We start from the raw sequence: 21209 nt of genomic DNA, 5'->3' as shown, positions 1-21209 counted from the left end.
CTAATATCTAACCGAAATTTCCCCTGTCTTAGTTTAAAACCATTCCTCCTTGTCCTATCACTACCAACACATGTAAACAAGTGTTCCCCCTTCTGATTATACACTCCCTTCAAGTACTGGAAGGCTGCAACGAGGTCTCCCCGGAGCCTTCTCTTCTCCAAACTAAATAAGCCCAGTTCCCTTGACCTTTCTTCATAGGAGAGGTGTTCCAGCCCTCTGATCATCTTAATGGCCCTCCTCTGGACCCATTCCAAGAGCACCATATCCTTCCTGTGCTGGGGGCCCCAGGCCTGCACGCAGTATTCCAGATGGGGTCTCACAAGAGCAGAGTAGAGGGGGACAATCACCTCCCTCTCCCTCCCGGCCACCTCTTTTTTAATGCAGCCCAGGACATAGTTGGCCTTCTGGGCTGCAAGCGCGCACTGCTGGCTTATGTCCAACTTCTCGTCCATCAGGACCCCCAAGCCCTTCTCCGCAGGGCTGCTCTCAAGTTCTTCTTCATCCAGTCTATATAAATACCTGGGACTGCCCAGCCCAAGTGCAACACCTTGAACTTGGCCTTGTTGAACCTCATTAGTTTCTCATGGGCCCACTTCTCCAGCCTGTCCAGGTCCCTCTGGATGGCATCCCTTCCCTCTATTGAATCAACTGCACCACTCAGCTTGGTGTCATCTGCAAACTTGCTGAGGGTGCACTTGATTCTGTTGTCTATGTCATTGATAAAGATGCTGAAGAGTACTAGTCCTGAGACCGACCCCTGAGGGACACCACCACCCAGACACGAACCATAACAGAAAAGCATGTTTTAAATCACATGTAGGTTGCTGATTTAATGATTAGCTGAAAAAGTTTCCCCAAAGACAAAGCAGTCTAAGTTACTAAGATGTTGATAACATACTTATTTCTGCTACAGGAAAGTATTCCCAGTGACTTCAACTATACTGCAAATTTACATCAGTGGGATGGATATCATGAGCTTGGTTTATTGTCCCAGAAGCACAGGAGAGGAAAAATGTCAGTGTGAAATTAAGATTTAAATTTTCCAGGAACAAATCTTCAACAATATGCTTCCAAAGCTAAAAGTCTGTTTATATGGTCCAGTGGACTGAGCATTTCTCAAAGGAAATTTCTTGCTTGAGATAAGGAAGACTTGTACCATGCCCTGGAATGATGATTCAGGATGTCCACTAATTTTTGTGAAATATAGATAAAAAGTTACAAGGTTCCCTGAACTTTGACAAGCAAAAGGGTGAGGTTTAATTATGTGAACATGTTTACAAATTTATATTCCCTTAGTACACAGAATATATCCTTTCCTTCATTTCCTTTAGAGACTCATGTTACAACCTTACCGAAATATACCTCACAACAGTACAGAATTTGTTCTGCACTACGTAGAGACAATCTTCAGTTTACTGCAGTGGGAGATTCATTTGGGAGAGCCTGGCTAGTAACTTTGCAGAAGGTTACTGAAAAGGCCAAGAAAAATCAAACTCTCCTAAAGCTGGGTTTTCAGATGCATTTCAAAGTGACACCCCTAAATTCTTTCTTAGGTGATCTTTAGCCCTAAAGTACTGCAGCTTCCAAAGGCAAAGTTACCAACACATCTTATTTTCACTTATTTGGCAGATTCAGATTTGGCTATGCCCCAAGAAGATAAACCTAGTGGACTTTGGTATCCAGAGGTCTCCAGGACTGCTGCTGCCATATCCAAAGAACCCCTTTCCTCCATCTACTTTAATTTCTCTGATCCTTGCTTGCCCTTTGTGCTTATTTTAAGTGATTTTTAGTCAGATAGCATAACACCATATGATGTGGAGTTGAGGATAATTTAAATTTTAGATATAATTCTCCTAAAAAAAAAAAAAATCTGAACATTGCTACCAAGACCATTCTGCCTGTAAAATTCCTGCAAATAGACCAGTTCTTGGTGTTCTTGTCTGAACCAGATGCCTACGTCTGTATGTTTGATTGAAGAGAAAGTCCATTTACTAAAAAATCTACCAAGGAAGAGCAGAGATGATTGAACTGACTTTTCCTAAATAAGAATGTCTTCTGAGTTCTTAATGGTAGTAATTTGTATAGCCTTTGTTCCTCACTTTGTACACAACTTTATTTAAAAATCCCATTGACAAAGTTTGTAGCACCATTTGAGGCTTATAAAACTATATAACCATCATAAAATAGGAATAGTCCATATGTGGTCTGTGACTTTATTTAGAAACTCCTGGAGAAACTTTGAGTTTTTTAAAATGTTTCTGTTACCTGTTTTAAGTCAGTTCCAATACCCATAGTTTGGAAATTATCCCTCAGTTTGGAAACCTATGTCTTTTTTTTTTTTTTTTTTTTTTTTTTTTTTTTTTTAGCTCATGGTGCTTAATAAGTCTTAATTTATACATGTAGATATAGCACCTCACAGAATCATAGAATCATAGAATATCCTGAGTTGGAAAGGACCCACAAGGATCATCAAGTCCAATTCCTGGCACCACACAGTTCTACCCAAAAATTCAGACCTTGTAACTAAGAGTACAGTCCAAACTCTTCTTAAAATCTGACAGTCTTGGTGCCATGACTACATCCATAGAATCATTGAATATCCTGAGTTGGAAGGGACCCACAAGGATCATCGAGTTCAACTCCTGGCAACTCATCCTTCACATTGTTTCAGACTATAACAGGCTTCAGATTTTGTATGCTGTCATTGTCTTTTTTTTTTTTTTTAATCTTTGAATGCACAATTAAAAAAATCATATCTTCAAATGGCCAGCCTATTTCAAGTAGTAAATCAAGAATGTGAAATAAAGATCAAGCAAAATTTCTTATGCAAATTCACAATTGTCAAAATTCATCACTTGTTCTTGCATTTATAAACGATATGCTGTATTTTTGACTATATGGATGTGCTAAATGGATAAAGAGCTCTTGTTTTCTCAATAACACTGATACTCAATAACGCTGATACAAGAAATTGAGTTATTTCTGAAAATGAAATAGAATTTCACAAGTACTCAGATAAAGAGTTCTACAGGTGTAATAGTTCTTGTATTAAAACATTGTTTTATATATTAGACATATTTAGATACTGTGGTTGTGAAAGTAATCATCAGTATATCTAACCTTACATCTATATACATTGTCATGATGGATTTAAAGGATTTTATGATAAAAAATCCTACTCTGAGACAAAAATTTATGCTATTTGTTTTGACATATTGAGTCTATGTAATAACCAACCGTTTTTTCATTTTACAGATTTATTTTAGATAATTGCTTACACAATTAGGGGACTGCAAAGCCAGTGACATGTTCCACTCATTTATTTTACTGACTAAGCAATTTTTAGTGATGTATTTTATTTAAAAACAAAATGTTTTGGAATAAAGTAGCACCATGTCTAATAAACTATCTTCAATCCAGTCATCCAAATTCCAATTTTAAGCTAAACCTGGAAATAAATAAATAAATAAATATGTAGTTTTAGAGCCCAAACAGTCTTGAGTATTAGGATCTGATCTCCTTGCACTTGAATTATCATACTTTATCATTTTCCTCTCTTTCTACTTTCTTCTTAAGTCTTGAGGAATCACAGTATTTCTTTTCTGTAAGAGCTGTAAGGCAACAGAAAATAAATAGCATCTTTTGCAATCACACAATGTCAATACACGTCAGATTAATAGCTCTGGAGAATGATGATCTCTGATACCATCAAGGAAGTAGAATAGTTTCTACAGGAGAAATAACAGTAACAAAACACATTCTTTGTTCAGTATTTCTCAATCTTTGTTGCTTCAAGGATTTATACCTGGATGAGGAAGTACAAATGCATAAACAAGATGGCAGGATTGCCGTAATTTGGATAACTAACTTGTCCACAAAGATGGATGCCGTACAATATACTTGATGTTTAGCAATTATTTCTCTACCTATGTGCTGTAATTGCAAATATAAATTATGGTTCATATCAGGACAAGCCCAGTGTTTTTATTTTGGCTCTATGTATGGGAACAATATTTGTGTTTCTTGAAAAAAAAATAAATAATTGAAACAAAAATCATTGGAAAAAGTTTTCTTGGAAAAAAATGAAAAAGATCTTCAGGGTTTTGATTTTACTAACTGAGTCCTTTGGAATTACCTTTTTAGGAGATTAATCATATTTTTTGTTCCTAAATAAAACCTTGTCCTGCTTTCAAATTTTGAGAAGGACACTATTCATACTATCCTACTATGTTACAGAGCAATCCATAATCATTTGGTGGTTTCTTGTTTTATTAGCCAGGATGCTATTTTAGAGTCAATCTGTCCATTGTATATAATAACATCAAACACCTGGAATAAAATGTTGGTATTTAAAAAAGAAAAGAAAAAAAAATGTTACCTAAAATATGAAACAATATTTACAAGGAGAGGAAGGAGGCAAGAGAAATGAAGCCTGGAGAACTAAGTTATTATACACTGCTAAACCAAACAAACAAAAAACCAACAAGAAAAAAACACTTCAACATTAGGTAATTATATTTCTAAATGAGGGAATCATTTTTTAAGGTATGAAGAATATAATTAATTTTATAACATTCTGTAGTGTTGTAATCAATACATATAATAGGCTTTTTGAGATATTAGCTGTCCAAAAACTTTCCACTAATTTGAAGAATCTCATTGTGCATTCACTTAAGTGAATTCAACAGTAACAAAGCCCTTCTCTGTCACTCCAATAAATTCAGTCAATAGCTGAGTATTTCTTCAATGAGTTAACTGAATTTAAAGAAACAGTGTAGTTCTACTTTTCAGATATTCAACAAGTTTCTAACTTTATTTCATACAGTTTTCAATTTGCAAACAAATTGTACAGTTTAGTATAAAGTGTACCAGGCTTGTCTTTTCTGTAATTACATTGCCTACAGCAAAAGGTTTACTGCCTCTGTATAGTATAGAATGTTAAAAAAAAAAAAAAAAAAGTTTGAATTACTTTTAAGACCTCAGTGAGTCAAGTGAGATCCTAAAACAAAATCTTTCACGTGAATGTAGTTTTCTACATGTAAAAGATTATTTATGGCTACAAGATAAGTTTGTTATCTCTGATGAATGTAGAGATCATAATTTGATCAAAAGGCAAACAGCTTACCTCTTTAAAGTAAAGCCTAGGTCTACTGAGACTTATACAAACAGAAAGTTTTGAATGTAATGGAATGCTTGGAGAGAGACCAAGAAAGTAGAGATTGCACTGTGCCACCATTCCCACATCGTTCATACTCTGATGATGATTAATTTCTCTATTTCTAATGCTACTGAAAAGCAAAATTTTGTCCCACACCCTGAATATTTTAGAGTGGACAGCACAATGCTTAAGGAGAAAAATTAATTCTTTGTGTGGCGCACAACTAATTTTAAGAGGATTTTTTGATCTGCAGAAGAACTCTGTTATTATTGTCTACAAGATGTAAAAATTCTGAGAAAGACTTACATATTATGGAATCGGGAATGAGATGATCATGGTGATTTGTTGGACAGTCCATGTGGAAGTGGGTGACAACAATGCAAAGGTAAGTCACTATATATCCCTTTCAATATATTACCACTTAGCATCTGCACAGAAACACACCTCTTTATAAACCTTAAAACTAACATGGTAGCATGTTAGTCCCAGTAGCTGTCGCCAGAGGAAGTGGAGGTATTTGGCCACCTCTAGTCAATGGCTTATGAATATGGCCGAAAAGAAAAATATTCAAAATTGCCATGTGTTGCAAGATATTGAATACTAAGCAGAAACCTGCTTTTTGGATAGTTCTGCAGTTACTGATGAATTGCTGTAAGCTTTCAATTTTAGCTGATATATTTTCCTTGGTTATATGCAATATCACCATAAAAATACAGAAACTCTTTTGTAGATGCCATATTTGAGTGTTCGAATCACATGGCACGAAAAATTATGGACCACCTGAAGAGACTGGATTTTAATATCAGGTACATATGGGAGCACTAATAGGTCATCATAGCAGAATCAGATGGGGAGGACAAAAGTGGCCACACTTGGTCCCCAAAGATAGTCTTTTTGGTGGCAGGAAAAATGCCACCCATTTGCATTAGAAAGCATCCCTGATGAAAAGGTGTGTTAATATGATTTTAGCAGGTTCTGTTTTTTCATCAGGAAAACAAAACTCTCTCTTGGGAGGAACCCCAAGGCTATTTTTGAGAATTTCAATAGTATTATGATCTGTGATGGTTAAAATCACAGCAGGCACTTTGTGGAATCTTTTTCCCTGTGCTTGCCCTCAGAGCAAATGGCAAACCAATGCTTCCCTTGTGATACTCACGCAGAAACCTGCCAAACTGCACGCACCTGGGGCAAACTCAGTCAGTGGACCAGTCTTCCCAACACCAACATGGTAAGAAAACCAGAGAAGCATCCAAAAAACTACCTCTTTTCTCTAATTGGTGAAGGGCCCTTGTGTAATTTTGTCATTGATGCCGTGGCCAATATGTTGTGGAAGCACGTGGAAGGATACTTAACCCCAGAGCACAGCACTGACTAATACAAGAAAAATTCAGCAATAGGTAGAAGGAAACAAAAGACTTATTTGTTCATTCATTTCTGTGTTCCCTAAAGTTAAGTTCTATAGGTAAAATTGTCAGCTCAGTGTTAAGAAAATGTACACAAGTAAGTTTTGTGTGACATGCAACAGAGAAACTGGATGTGATAAAGATCTTGTGAATAATTTACGGACTACTATTTGTTTATAGAAAGTGTGTCTATCCATTTAAAAATGACAGATTGATGCACATCAATTAAAAACTTAGTAGTTGATTTGTGAAAAGGATCTGAAATCAAGAGTATACTTATTTTGAATATTTTACCCACTTTTTCATGTAACTAGAATGACAATTATAACACTAAGGACATTTTTAAAGGACAAAGTGTGGATTTTTAAAGGACAGTGTGGATTTATCCTGTGAAGGTCAGATACCACCAAAGCACACATATCTATTAGCATTCAAAGCAGGGATCATTGTAATTCCTGTTGCCCTTCATACTACATGCCTGCACTGACTGATGTCATGAGAAAAATATAACGTACTTTCTGAGCTGATAGGAAGAACTTTGTTGAAACATCTATGTATCCAGTCATCAGTACAAAGGCATGCTGTGAATACAGAAAATAATGCAAATCTCATTACAACAACATAGCTCAGTCAGGAAAAGAGAACTAATTTTCAGAAATGATGCAATTATTTTATTTACATATCACAGAATATTTTAGTCATGCTGGGAACAACGTGAACTTCAAACACAAATGTGTTCTTTGTGTACAAACTTAAAGCAATCCTGAAATCAGTCTTTACAGACTACATTAAAGCCATTGGTATTATAGTAAAGTAAGGAATTGGTATTATAGTAAAGTAAGGATTAACTTATTTAGTTTTTTGTTTTTTGGGGGGTGTTTTTTGGCTAAATTGCTTTTTATATAAAAATAATAATAATAATTTATAACAACTATCACCATTATAGTAAAATTTGAAAAACAAACAAACAAACATATGAGGCTTTTGTGTCATGGGAAGAAACCTCTTCTGCTGCACTTTCATAGACTTCTTGGACTGGTATGGAGTCCAAACCACAACATAAGGCAACACATCATATTTAAGCTATTTACAGGCATGACACCTTATCCCTCTTTTGGAAGAGCTACCTGCCCTATCTGAAGCATATGCTGGGTTTCAGCAGTTCCTCTGTCAGCAACCAGCCCTATTTCTGAGATGGGCAGATACAGCCTGTTATCAACAGCATGAGAGCTACACCTGAAAGCTACTGAATGAACAGGAGCCATATTTTTATTCCATGTAACCTTTCTGCTCTGCTTGTCCTTAGGAGAAGGAAAAAAGAAAAGAAAAGAAAAGAAAAGAAAAGAAAAGAAAAGAAAAGAAAAGAAAAGAAAAGAAAAGAAAAGAAAAGAAAAGAAAAGAAAAGAAAAGAAAAGAAAAGAAAAGAAAAGAAAAGAAAAGAAAAGAAAAGAAAAGAAAAGAAAAGAAAAGAAAAAGAAAAGAAAAGAAAAGAAAAGAAAAGAAAAGAAAAGAAAAGAAAAGAAAAGAAAAGAAAAGAAAAGAAAAGAAAAGAAAAGAAAAGAAAAGAAAAGAAAAGAAAAGAAAAGAAAAGAAAAAGAAAAGAAAAAAGAAAAGAAAAGAAAAGAAAAGAAAAGAAAAGAAAAGAAAAGAAAAGAAAAGAAAAGAAAAGAAAAGAAAAGAAAAGAAAAGAAAAGAAAAGAAAAGAAAAGAAAAGAAAAGAAAAGAAAAGAAAAGAAAAGAAAAAAAGAAATCGCACTGCATGTTAAATGCAAGCAATAATTTACAAACTGAATGACCCAGGCAGATAACACTGAGGGAGAGAGAAGCTTTTTAGAGCTTTCTCTGTAGCTGTGCCTGTTCATACCTATTAGTTACAAGATATGAAAAGGATGGTGGCAATTGTGCTTAAAATTAAAACCCTAAGCACAGCATTTTGTCTTTCTGGCTTCAGCAGTTCATCTCTGTCATCTCCAGTCCACCAGTAAGATTAAACCCAGCAACTTTCAACCCTGGCCAGAGCTGCCCAGGGGCAATAGGGTCCAATGCTCTCTGGAGCTACAAGTGCAGCTTAGGGCCCTTGTGATAGTTCTTCATTTTATTAGTAGCCATCTCACCCCACTGACCCTTTCCAGCTTTTTCCTAATTTACAGATGGCCATTTGTGACAGGCACCCTGTAATTTTGATGTTTCCTCAGCCACCTTTTACTTGTTCTTTCAAATAAATGTATTATTCCTTTGTTTAAAGCCTTTGCTTTCCCTCTCATTTGTACTATTTCTGAGTTGAAAAATGGAATGCAATTTACTAAAGCAAACAGATTAATAGAGAGAAAAACAAGAGACATTAAATAATAGTCTCAGCAATTAGATAAGGAAGGGAATTAAATAGCTTATTTCAAGGGCCTTAGCATTCTTCAATACAGGGCTTAGTTTGAATTAATACATAGTGTACACACATTTATAAATGTCATATATGGGTGACTCTTTAAGAAGTAAGATTGAAAGTAATAGCAAAAAGGATTAATCCTTATATTTTCAGTAAAAGCACTTATTTAAAGTCTGGTCAACTACTGTTGTAATGAGAATGTTATTGCTGTAGAAACTGAGTGCTGTAAATGAGACAGACTTCAGCTGTTGGAAGAGCTCTCAGATTTCAAAGTAATATATATATATATTATGCTTTTTTACTATTATTTTAATCTCGTTAGGGTCAACCTTCTGGTTTGACGGCCACTTTGACTATCACAGTCTAATCAGCACTATGTTGAATGTCAGTGTTTTTCACAATCTGCTTTATTCATTTCAATGAAACATTTTTCAAGGATTAGTTTAGCTGAGACTGGAAATTGCAAAGTCATTACACTATATTTCTTCTGCCTTCCTGAAAAAACTTGTTACTCTTTTGCTCAGATTCAGAAGTTTTAAGGCAAAAGGTTAAAGTTTATGAGAAAACTGTTTTGGGGGCATAGAACACAAAAGTCGATTTTTATCTATTGTCAAGAGCTGAGAGGCTCATTCAAATATGTGTAATAGAGCTGTAGGAAAAGTTTATGTATTTGTTTGTTTACTTATAAGCTGTTTCTAAAGGCAGATTAAGAGAATGCCCAACTAAAATGTATTTATTTTTATTGGTGAAATAAAATACTAGCAGTCAATCTCTCTAACAAAGAATATGACTGTGAACAATATCACACTACCCAAATGGATTATTCTTTGTCTCCCTTATATATATTTAAAAAATAAAAATAAATTATATTAAAAAAAAAAGAAAGGAAAGAAGCGAAGGGAAGGGGAAGGGGAAGGGGAGGGAAGGGAAGGGAAGACTCATGTCATGAAACTGCTGGAAGTTTCCTTCAGCCTTCAAACTTTGAACAGGGGTGACTTCCTGAGTCAATGAGTGAATTATAGTCATAGTAGATTGCCATCTGTCTTTACTGTCGTGACTCTGCAATTAGCTAAGGGTGAGTGTCTTATTTCACTTTTTTTTTTTGGTCAAAATTTATTGCTATTTAAGTTGGTGTGCAATGCAGAAGGTTTTTTTCCTTCTATGTTCTGGTGAATATTCTCCCACCTTTCCTGATACAATATTTACTGGAATCCTGTTGAAAGGAAAATAAGCTACTTGGCAAATAAACACAACCCACCGACCCACCCAGCCCTCCCTCCCTCCCTCCCTCCCTCCCTCCCTTTCTTCCACCTTGTGCTACCTAGAATATTTCATTAAAAATAAAAAATAAAAAAAAATCAATGGCAGGAAGAGAATGCCTGGTTTCAGCAGTCTCGACAGAGTCCTAGAATCCTAGAATACTTTAGGTTGGAAAAGATCTCTAAGATCATCTACTCCAACCTTTAACCTTGCACTGACAAGTCCACCACTAAACCATGTCACTAAGCTCTATATCTACATGTTTTTTGAAGATCTCAAGGGATGGTGTCTCAACTACTTCCCTGGGCAGGCTGTTCCAGTACTTCACAAACTTTTCAGTGAAGAAATTTTTCCCAATATCCAACTGGCACAACTTAAGGTCATTTCCTCTTGTCTAGTTTTACCAGTCCAGAAATACCAGTTTTGCTGATGAGGCAGCAAGGATCAGCAACAACTAGAAAGCTGCAGACAGAGAAAAATATCTATTAGATAACTAACAACAAAAAATAGCAAAGAAACAAAAACAGAAACAGTTTTACTCATGCATTAAGAGCTCATAAAATACATGCCCCAACGTGATTTAGTGATCTTACTATAACAGCTTTTTCACAACGGATTTTTTTTTTCCACAAATTCTTAGTCACTCAACAATGCATTTCAGTTTCTTAATAGAATTTGTTCAATAAACATATCTAATTGATCTTTCAGAACATAAAAAAGGACCTCACAGTGGCATATATCAATTCATTGGACATAATTATTAATATATATTTATGAACTTCTTTGTCCATGTCTTATATCAAAACAAGCTCAGCCATATGAATGAATGTTTTGTAATTTCAACATTTTGAATATGTTTGTCAAATAGTGCCTTATTAAATCAGAAGAATTAATTCTTGTTATTCTTTTTTGTTTTGTATATATTTATCCACCACATATATTGTCAATCTTTTCTGCTCTGCATTAAATCACTAGTGAGTGAACTGTGCATACTTAGCTAAAATTTACTGACTTTTTTTTTTTTTTCTTTTCCCCTCTGGAAAATACAATAATTATACACTTGCCACTGTTCTAATTGGATAAGATTGTCATCATCTACCAACTGAGGAATTGATTACAGGAACAGCTTAAATGTCTGTCCTGTTAATACCCCTTAATGGCAGAGCTTTCATTAACACAATGTTGTGCTAAAGAGTGTAGCCAATTATCCATTATAAGTCCGGTTGTGTTCAGGGTACTGAACTATCACGATTACGGATTCACAAATAACATAGCACTAATCGCATTCCATGAACTACCATGGTCACACCTAAAGAGTTTGGTCCCGTTCAATGGAAACTGTCACAGCTGGGTTCAATGCAATCTAGTGCAATTTATTAAAGCAACAGGTACACAGGTTCTTTGGATTGCTGGCGATAAATTCACTGTCTGTAAAGCACAGTAGCATGCCACAAGTATGAGTAACACAGCCTGGCTATTAATGTGCTAAAAGGCACAAGGACTCTAGATATTTCTACGTTTCTGCGGAGACACCTGGTATAACCAAGTATTAAAAACTTACCCAGAGGCATCCCAATCGACTGATCCCACAAGTCACAATGGTATCTTCCCTCACATTCTCTCTCTTAAACCAATTTATATTATTTTCTATCTTTAGGTGGAGCTTGAGTGACTCTAGTCATGCATATCTTGTTTACAATTGGTGAAAAGTTTTCTCACTTTTGTTTAAAGGTATAGGCTCTGAGAAATTCAGAGCACATGCTCAGTGAGAGATGGTCTTACCTTGGAAGCAGGTAGTTTTTGGGATGGAGATGTGTTTTGGTATTATAATGATATAATGAGCAAAGTTCGCTAGAGTACAGCATTTTGTCAAAAACATGACAAGTATTTGGGGTAGCAAACGTGCAGCTTACCAGTCTTGGTGTGCACAACAACAATCAAGTCCCCCTCTTGTCACAGAGCCTAGCTGTGGTGTCTCCACTCCGCTTTACGCTCCATGCTGTTCCTTAGAGCCAGCACACCAGGTTCCCCCAGTACAATAACATCTAAGGCTGGAGACCTAGGGAATGTTTAGGTAGTGCAGCTACACTCCACCCTGGAAGCTTCTTCAATGCTGTACCTTTTCTTTAAAATGTGAATATCAGTTTAATTTTCAAGTCACTTTAGGCAATTATTCCAGTCAAAGGAAAGCCACGTATAACATACCTAGTATATTTTTAGCAACTTGTCAGTTTTTATCAGGTTTTGTGGGTGTTTATATTTTATTTTCATCTATAAACCACTTTCTTCTTATGAGGAACAATATACGGATAATATATTTTCACAGAATCATAGAATCATTAAGGTTAGAAAAGACCTCCAAGATCGTCTGGTCCAACAGTTCCCCTACCACCACTGTCACCCACTAAACCATGTCCCTAAGCACCACGTCCAACCTTTCCTTAAACATCCCCAGGGATGGTGACTCCACCACCTCCCTGGGCAACCCATCCCAATACCTAACCAATGCTTAATTTTGTAACAAAGCAAGTAATTCACATCACTGTGGTGGAAAGAAGGGGAAATGGTAAATGGGTAAATGTATTCAGGTGAAATATGTCATATACATATCTCTAATGGGACCTAACATTATGTTTATTTGCAACAAAATGGTAAAACTAAATAACTTCATTAGTGTTTGGAAGCTCAAGAACAGTTTTACCCTTTCACCCTTTCAAGTATGCAAGGATTTGATTGACTGAGGGAAATTACTTAAACTGTGTGCAAAACTAGCTTCATTGTTGATCTTATAGTGTATTTTGTAATGCTCTAATGTATTCTGGGAAAAATTAATTTCAGGTTGTGCACAAGGAGACCTAAAGTACAGCCACAAACCACACTTCAGATTCTCTAAGCTTCTGATAAATTAATAGAGAGGAAGGTAAATAAATAGAAATACAATTTATCACTTTGCTGATAATGACCGCAAGGAAAAATTTAGGGTTTAGGCCATCATTAAGCACACAAAAGTGTATGGCAGTTCTACAAAACATGTGGCTATGTTTCCATGTAGAACTAAAATTATGACATTCTATCCTGTTTAAATAGTGGATAAAATATACATCTCCCTATTTTTGTAAGATCTTAGCTGTGTCTAAAGTGGAGCAAGAGAGAACCCTGCTTTAATAACTTAAATATTCAGATTACATTTGATCAAGAACTGAGATATTTGCAATAAAGATGTTGCTAATCCTGATATAAGCTGGAATTATATTTTTCAAAGAGTCCTAACTCCTCATTTCAGAAGTTAATTAGGTGCTTGCAGGTCTATATAACAGGGAAAGGGAATATGAAATTTAGTTTAAAAGTTCTTATGAGACATCATTTATAAAGTACTGCTGAAATCTAGAAAATACTGACTGTTAAGAAAACCTGAAGTTGTAAGGAATTTGATAATACATTAATTGTTTGATGAGTTAATCATTATCGAACAATGAATGTTAATCCAGAATGTTTTCTGTAAAGTGGCAGATCTCCTGAGGGACTCAGCTCAGGTCTCAAGGGACAGGTACTTCCAGATGCATTAGCTGGTGGAAGCAGTGGCCTCACTTGTAGGAGGTTCTGAGGCACCAGGTGAAGGAGATGAAGAAGAGGTAGCCATCAGGGAGGATGAACAGGAGATCAACAGGGTTTTCAGAGAGCCCCTGTGGACCCAAGAGACTCATACTGTGAGAAAGGAGGGGATCTAGAAACTATCCCCAAATGATCTGTGGGTGGAAACTCCTGAGAAAGGCTGGAAACATGATTTCTGGTAACTCATCTACAACTCCTTCTCCACATCCAGATCTGTAGTCATAGACCAAATTAATATGCTGGGAAAAAATGAGGAAGACAAATTCCTTGAGTGCAGACATCAGCTGAGCCTTAATCAAATACGCACGGAAAGAAGATAAGCAGGTTGGTAGGTATTGGAGATTCACTCCTGCAGGGAATGGATGCCCATAAACTGACTAATTTCATGTCTGGGGAAGTTTGCTGGTTACTTATAAGCAGAGTCCAGATCACTGTAGAAAGACTGTAAAGTCTTGTCTGTGCTGCTCATCCCTGTGGGCAGCAATGACTCTGCCAGGGGAGTCCTCCAGCATTCATGGTTGATTATATGGTTCCCATGTTGAAGGTACAGGACATGGGGATTCCAGGTATAAGGTTTTTCCCCATGAGGACTCAACAAAGAGGTTGTGCAATTTCCATCCTTGGAGGTTTTCAAGACATGACAGGATCAAGTCCTGAGCAACTTGGCCTGATGCCAAAGCTGTTCTGCTTTGAACAGAAGGTGAAATAGAGACAGACTTCCTGAGGTCCTTTCCCGCTTGAGTTATCCTGTGATCCCATGAAATCTGATGAAAAAACAAAACAAAACAAAACAAAACAAAACAAAACATATGAAGAGGGATGATGTGGTCTTTTACATTTGCATTTACATTTTGTAATCCAGCTCTGAGAAATAAGAGATGGGAGGAACTGTAAATCTGAAAGCAAAAAGAGGATTAGAAGTAGAACTGGGAGACATATGTGAGACCACAGGAGTTTTATCTTGCCTATGGAAAGAGTAAGGTGTTTCACTGCAGAATCTGTCAGTCATGCCTCTGAATACTCAAAGTCTCACAAATCATCTGAGTGTTTGCTGATTCACTAGGCAGTGCAAAGATGTCCAATTACCAAGTGCCACCCTCATCCGGTCTTTCCAGTGCTCGGACTGAGATTTAATCTTTTCTTTTGTTCAGATAATCCTCTTTTGTCCTTACCTTTACATTCAGATAATAATGTGACACTTTGTGACACAATAAGGTAGGAAGATAATGCTTTATGGTTGGATTTTCAATTAGGTGCTACAAGGCTCAGACTTCAGGGTCACTGCATGAATGCAGCTGGTGATGGAAGACCCCCTGGGCATAAACCAGGACCACTTCAACCAAAATCAGACACAGCTAGCCATTCTGGTTGCCCAGATGTAGAATGTTTTTGTTTTTGTTTTTTAATATTTCTAGTGCTTGAAAATACAAAGTGTAGATGTTTAATGTCCCTGTTTGCCTGAAGCTTCCACATTCCCTAAATTGCCAAGCTTCTACAACATAAATATCTTTTGTTTGGTATTTTCCAAACAACTTGCCTTTCTACCGTGAGTTGCCCAGCCGAGATCAAATCTATCAAAAACATTTAGCTGGAAATAATGCAGTGAGAGAAAAATTCAAGCTCTCATTCATAGTAGGTTGACTTCATTATCCTTTTTCATGTGGGAAGACATTTAAGAAAATTTTGGCATTGTACTACAGGTAGAATAATCTTCATAGGTGTTTGAAGTCATTCTCACATTTTGAAGGAATGGTAAGGTGTGGAAATGGTAAATGGAGAGTCATATGAAAATCTGCATCAATGTTAATATATCGCCATTTATTAGGCTACAGTAATAAGTAAATTCAGAGTGAGTAAAAAATATATATTTATTGACACCTGGATCCTACATATGCATTTCATTTATGGTACCTATTTCTTTGCATAGTTTACACATACATAAAATATATATACATATACTTAGGAAGTACAGAATGAAAAGCAATTATTTAAGATTAGAGTAAAGATATATCCATGGGCTATTTAAAGAAACAGTTCTTTTACAGTCAGAACAACATTTCTGGAAAAGATTGTAGTATTCCATCGTTAGCTTCCTTTGCAAATAGTTGAAAAAAAGGAGGGAAAAAAAAAAAAAAAGATCTGCAATTCTTTTCTTGTTTTTGTTATTTTTTTCCCATGCAGTCATACATAAATAACTTTGAAAAGCCATTTAATTACAGTATACAGGAGTGAGGTAGTGTATTCCTGTTTTTTACATCAATCTAAGCAGAGACTAGCTATACCAGATTTATTGGTGTCCTAATATATTAAAACAGACAACAAGCATTTGTACTAATAAAGAAGTGCAAGTATTTGCCAATTTATGTACTCCAGCAGAATTTTATATTAAAGCAAAATGGAAATGTAACAACTTTTCCTCCCCTCTCCCTCTTCCCTTTCCTTCCTTCAACCTTCTTGGTAATTTCTGAACAGTCTCCCACTCTCTCCCTAGCAGAAAAGCAATCATTCCATAATTGCGTGGTTTCTAATCTTAGAGCTACAGATGTAAAATAGCACAAGGTATGCCAAACTCATAATGCCAGATTTATTCTACAGATATAGAAGCACAATGTGAAATCTCTTCCAGCTATCTCAGCTGTGTTTACACATTTCTACCTACTATACTGCAAACACTTCTGTACTGTTGATAGACAAAGACTGTCTGCTGGATGGTTTCTTTCTCCAATTCCCAAAGCACTTTGTCATATGTTCCTCATGGCAACTATAAAAAACTTGGTTACACAGATAAAAAGAAGTGTTAGGTTACACAGCAGAGACAAGATGAAAATAGACTTACCTATACATGTGAACAAATGGTTTTATCTACAGTTGGTATTTTTAGCAACGCATTTTAAATGTAATCCTTTTTTTTTTCCTCATTTTATAAAAGGATTCAGACATTTTTGACAACTGAAACATTTGACAAAATTTTAATGCAAAATTAAAAATAAGTCAATTTGCAAAATATCAAAAACTGTGAAATTTGTTTGTGATTTTGATCTCTGTATTTCTACAGCTTCAGTTTTGCTCCGACTACCTTGAAAAATACAAAAATGATCTATTCTTTCTTGCCAGTGGTGGTGAAAACTTCTGACTCGCTGGCATAGAAATAAAAAAAAAAAAAGAGAACACATTCCCTTAATATTTCTTATAGTTATTGTTTTCCAGCTACAAAACTATATCACATTTTAATGTTACTCTTTAATGGCATTCTCTGCTATTTTATAAGATAAGTTATTGCTAGCTATTCTTCCCATCAAGGATAAAATAATTGATATATACAGTTTCTGAAAAGCATTTTGTGTGAGAGACTTAGCTGTGTACAGAAGAGAAATAAAGGTGGGAGCATTTTTCTGTCATAATACTTTCAGAAATGGAACTGCTGAGTGTTTAAGCACAGATGTCAGTATAATTTAAAGAATGGCTATACACTTGCGAACCCACTCCACCCTCTTTTGCATTCATCTTGGCAGGAAAGCACTTCATAGTTGTTTAGGAAGAAAGTACAGAGAAAAAATTATGATTGATAGATGAGTTTGGAAGTGATGAAGGCACCTGGAATTTAGTACTTACATGCTTTCAAGAATACATGAAGCATGTGTTAATACTGCTTGTGCTTATCCTACAAGTCTGTGCTTGCAAACAAAAATACAAGACTAAACAAAAGCACTTGAAAATATACCAAAAGAAACAGTGTGATGGCCTCTTTTCTACGCTCATCTTTGTTGAAATGTGAAGTATTTGTAATAAGTCCAAAACAATTTTGAGATTTAGGAGTTTTGGAATGGTATTATTAATTTTTTGTTCACTTGTATAATTAACTTTGATCAGTGTATCATCTTCATGGGAATACCCATAGAAACCACTACCTTATTTCTCAGTGAATTTAATAAATAAGATTATGAAATCAATAATGAAAATATAAGGGACTGAGTTTAAATTTAAGCTTAAATTGTATTTAAAATACTGGAACTTGTCACATTAGTCTTGTTACTGTTTCTTGGAGTGGGATGGTGGTTATGCTACAGTGGGAAATGGCATGAATTTCATGTGAACTTTTATTAAACCCTGTATTTGACTTAACAGACAACTGTTAATCTCCCTGCTTCATAGATTTACAATACAATTTAATAAAAATTCCTTAACTCCTGATTAACGGATATTTTTCAAATTAATGCTTCTTAGGTACATGTTTTGTCACCGTGAATGTTACTTATCTACAAGTACCTATTATTGCCATATCAGGATGAAAGAATCATTCTTGGCCTCAAGACATTATGGACTATTCCTTTAACACTGTGTTAGTTGTGTAATTTATTAGTATACAGGTATTCACCAGAGCACTCTGCATATTCCCATGGAGGGGAACCAGCTTCATAGGTGATGTCTTTTTGTATAGCTATCACATGTGTCTGTAGGGTAGTTAAAAGACAGAAGAAAAATGGAAAATCTGAAGACCCAGCAAGGTCTTCACTTCTACTCTGTCTCATAATATATTAAACTGAAAATAATAATAATAAAATACTGAAATAAAGTAATTTTACAAGCTCCAAATCTACCTGGTGATTCCTTTGGTGATGGTTTTAGAGCAGACAGCTCTAAGACTGTTTTGAGGATGTTTTACCAATCTGCAGTAAAATATATATGCTAGGAATCAAAGAAACACAGACTGGCAGTATGTTAAAGTCTGAGAAAACGGTAAGATATTGGAAGAAGATAAAATCTTTTTTAGCTTTTCACTGGGTTCAAGTTCTGCTTCTTTGTGCATACCTGTCCTCCATGCTACAGTAAACGTGTCCATAATAGCTCTGTGTCAATGAACTCAGTGTAAAAAACTGGCCATGGGGATTACAGAACCCCACTTGGAGCCATGACAAACCAGTGTGTACTTTATTATACATATATGTATGTTTAGTAAAAGGAACATAATGCTCCTGAGAAGCTTCCTATCCTTCCACGGCACTGGGGACAATGGTTTTGTGCATAGAGGTAAAATATTAGAATACTTACAGTCATCAGTAAATAGATACTTAATCTTAGAAACTGACATAAAACAAAATGAGACCAGTTGCTACACAAGCTCCTCCACACACATTCAGACAACATAGTAAAATACAGGTGTAAAAACTTCTGCTAACTTACATTTTTGATAGTTTCTGTCAGGTTTAAAGAGATTAATTTACCATCAACTTCCCATTAAGCAAAGATTCAAAGCTGTCATTTGAAGTTAATCAAGTCTCCTGAAACATTCTCATAAAAAATGCCAGATGTGTAATTTTAACATGCTGTAGACATATACTTTAATCCAAACAGGTCAACAGCTTTCAAGGTGTTTGTGCAGATCAAGAGAGAAGAGCTTTTAACTTTAGATTTTCCTTTTCATTCTGCAAATAGGGTTAACATTTTCCAAGGATGGAGAATATGATACCAGTACAGGCAGTTGCTTGGAAAAGTAAAAGACAGATTGAAGTTGGCAGAATATCAAAGTTAGACACTTTCAAGGTTTGAAATCAATCTTAGAGAAAGTTTACAAAATATTTGTGAATTTACCTTTCCTTTGAAAACTTTTTTTCAGCTGTTGTTTCAGATATAGATGCAGTTCGTTTTTCTTCTCTGTTCCAGTGCCTTTGCCCTCTCTCATCTAAGTATGACTTTGCTACTGTTGTTATGCAAGTGTTCCTACACTGCTTTGAATCATATAAGAAAGGAGAAAAGATAAAATCTTCCTCCTTTTTACCATCTTGCAATAGCTTCACAAGGTACAACTTACCAACAGATAATTCATTCATTTAATTTGAATGAATACTGGAAAGTTATAGCTTTTTTAAAACAGAAAATAAGGGAATTTAGGAACTTCACAGGAGAGAGAAAACAGGACAAGGACAGTTTGAGGAGACATTCTATCGTCAAATTTTCTTGTTGGAAAAACATTTTAGACTCTTTATCCTTTTTTTCTTATACACATCAAGGGTACTCAGACAAGCAGAAATAATGGCCTCTGGCTAATGATTGAAAGGTAATGTCAAAGAACTGGTAACCCAAGCACATGTGACTTATAACAAATTTCCCTCCTCTGCTTTCTTTTCTCCTCTATCCAGGATAAAAACATAACACTTAGCAAGTATGCTGCCATACACTGGAGACATAGAGTAATATTATAGGTTGGAGGGGATCTTCAGAGGTCATCTAGTCCAATCTCTCAGTTAAAACAGGTACAGTTACAGCAGGCTATTCAGGGCCTTTTCCAGTTGAGTTTTGGTTATCTATCTTCAAGAATGCAAATTCCAAAACATATCTGATAAAACTGTGCCAAGTGTTAGGCAAACCACACGGCAAGCATTTTTCCTTACATCTAATCAGAATTTCCCATGTTCCAGCTTGTTTCTGTTGACAATTGTTCTTATTGCTTTGCACATGAGAAGAGTATGCCTCTATCTACTCTACACCCTGCCATCAGGTAGCTGTGGACAGCACTAAGGTCTACCCCAAATCTTCACTTCTTCAGACTGAAAAGACCAATTTCTATCAGCCTATCTTTTTATATCACTTTGGCCAGCCCCCTAAGTATTAATGGCTTTGCTCTAGTATGCCCAAATCTGTCTTATACTGCATACCCAAAAGTGGACACAGTACTTCAGACACAGTCTTACAAGGGCCAAATGGAGAGGAAGAGTCCCTCCCCTTGAACTATTGGCTACACAGCTCTTAATACAACCAAAAGAGTGCTTGACTTGCTACTGCAAGGGCATACTTCAGACACTTGGTCACCTCATAGTGCATAACGATTCTCGAGGCTTTTTCTGCACAACTGTTTTCCAGCCATTTGCCCTGGGGCCTGTACTAATACATGAGGTTATCTAAACTTGAGGCATTTACCCTGGGTTATGAGGGTTCTCTTAACCCATTTCTCAGTCCTGTTGAGGTCTCTTGATGTTCTTGAGGTCCCTGCAGAATATCTGGGCATATCTGAGTGTGACATTGTCTACAAACTTGCTGTGAGAGTGCTTTGTCCTATCACCACTAATAAAGATCATCCGTACTGATACCTGAGGGCTGCCACTGGCTGCACTTTGTATCACGGATCACCACCCTTTGAGTCCAGTTTTCCAGTCCATTTTCCAGGCACCTTATCATGCCCTTATCCTGTCGATATTCACTGGTTTGGTGGGAAGCATTTCTTGGGGACTCTGTCACAGACCTTGCTAAAACCAATGTAAAAATCATCCACTGCTTTTTCCTTGTCTACATGTCCACTTGATTCACCACAGAAAGCAATCAGGTCAACCATGCTTGGTTTGCTCTTTTAATACCCATGCTGGCTCTTCCCCGTCTTGAACAGTTCAGTACGGGCCTG

At 36.0% G+C, this 21209-nt stretch overlaps 2 long non-coding RNA genes across 2 annotated transcripts; one reads left to right on the top strand and one right to left on the bottom strand.

Moving 5' to 3' along the window:
* Positions 1-59: 59 nt before the first annotated feature.
* Positions 60-21193, bottom strand: LOC310891944. Its single transcript, XR_014577808.1, has 3 exons — positions 13604-21193; positions 7077-7142; positions 60-3611 (listed from the first exon to the last, which is right to left on the bottom strand). It is a non-coding gene; the product is annotated as an uncharacterized lncRNA (long non-coding RNA).
* LOC310891945 lies at positions 3602-8311 on the top strand. Its single transcript, XR_014577809.1, has 2 exons — positions 3602-5543; positions 5889-8311. It is a non-coding gene; the product is annotated as an uncharacterized lncRNA (long non-coding RNA).
* Positions 21194-21209: the final 16 nt, after the last annotated feature.

Source organism: Anser anser (assembly GCF_964211835.1).
Source record: "Anser anser genome assembly, contig: HAP1_SCAFFOLD_689, whole genome shotgun sequence".
Taxonomy (NCBI): domain Eukaryota; kingdom Metazoa; phylum Chordata; class Aves; order Anseriformes; family Anatidae; genus Anser; species Anser anser.
This window is presented reverse-complemented; position numbering and strand designations above follow the sequence as displayed.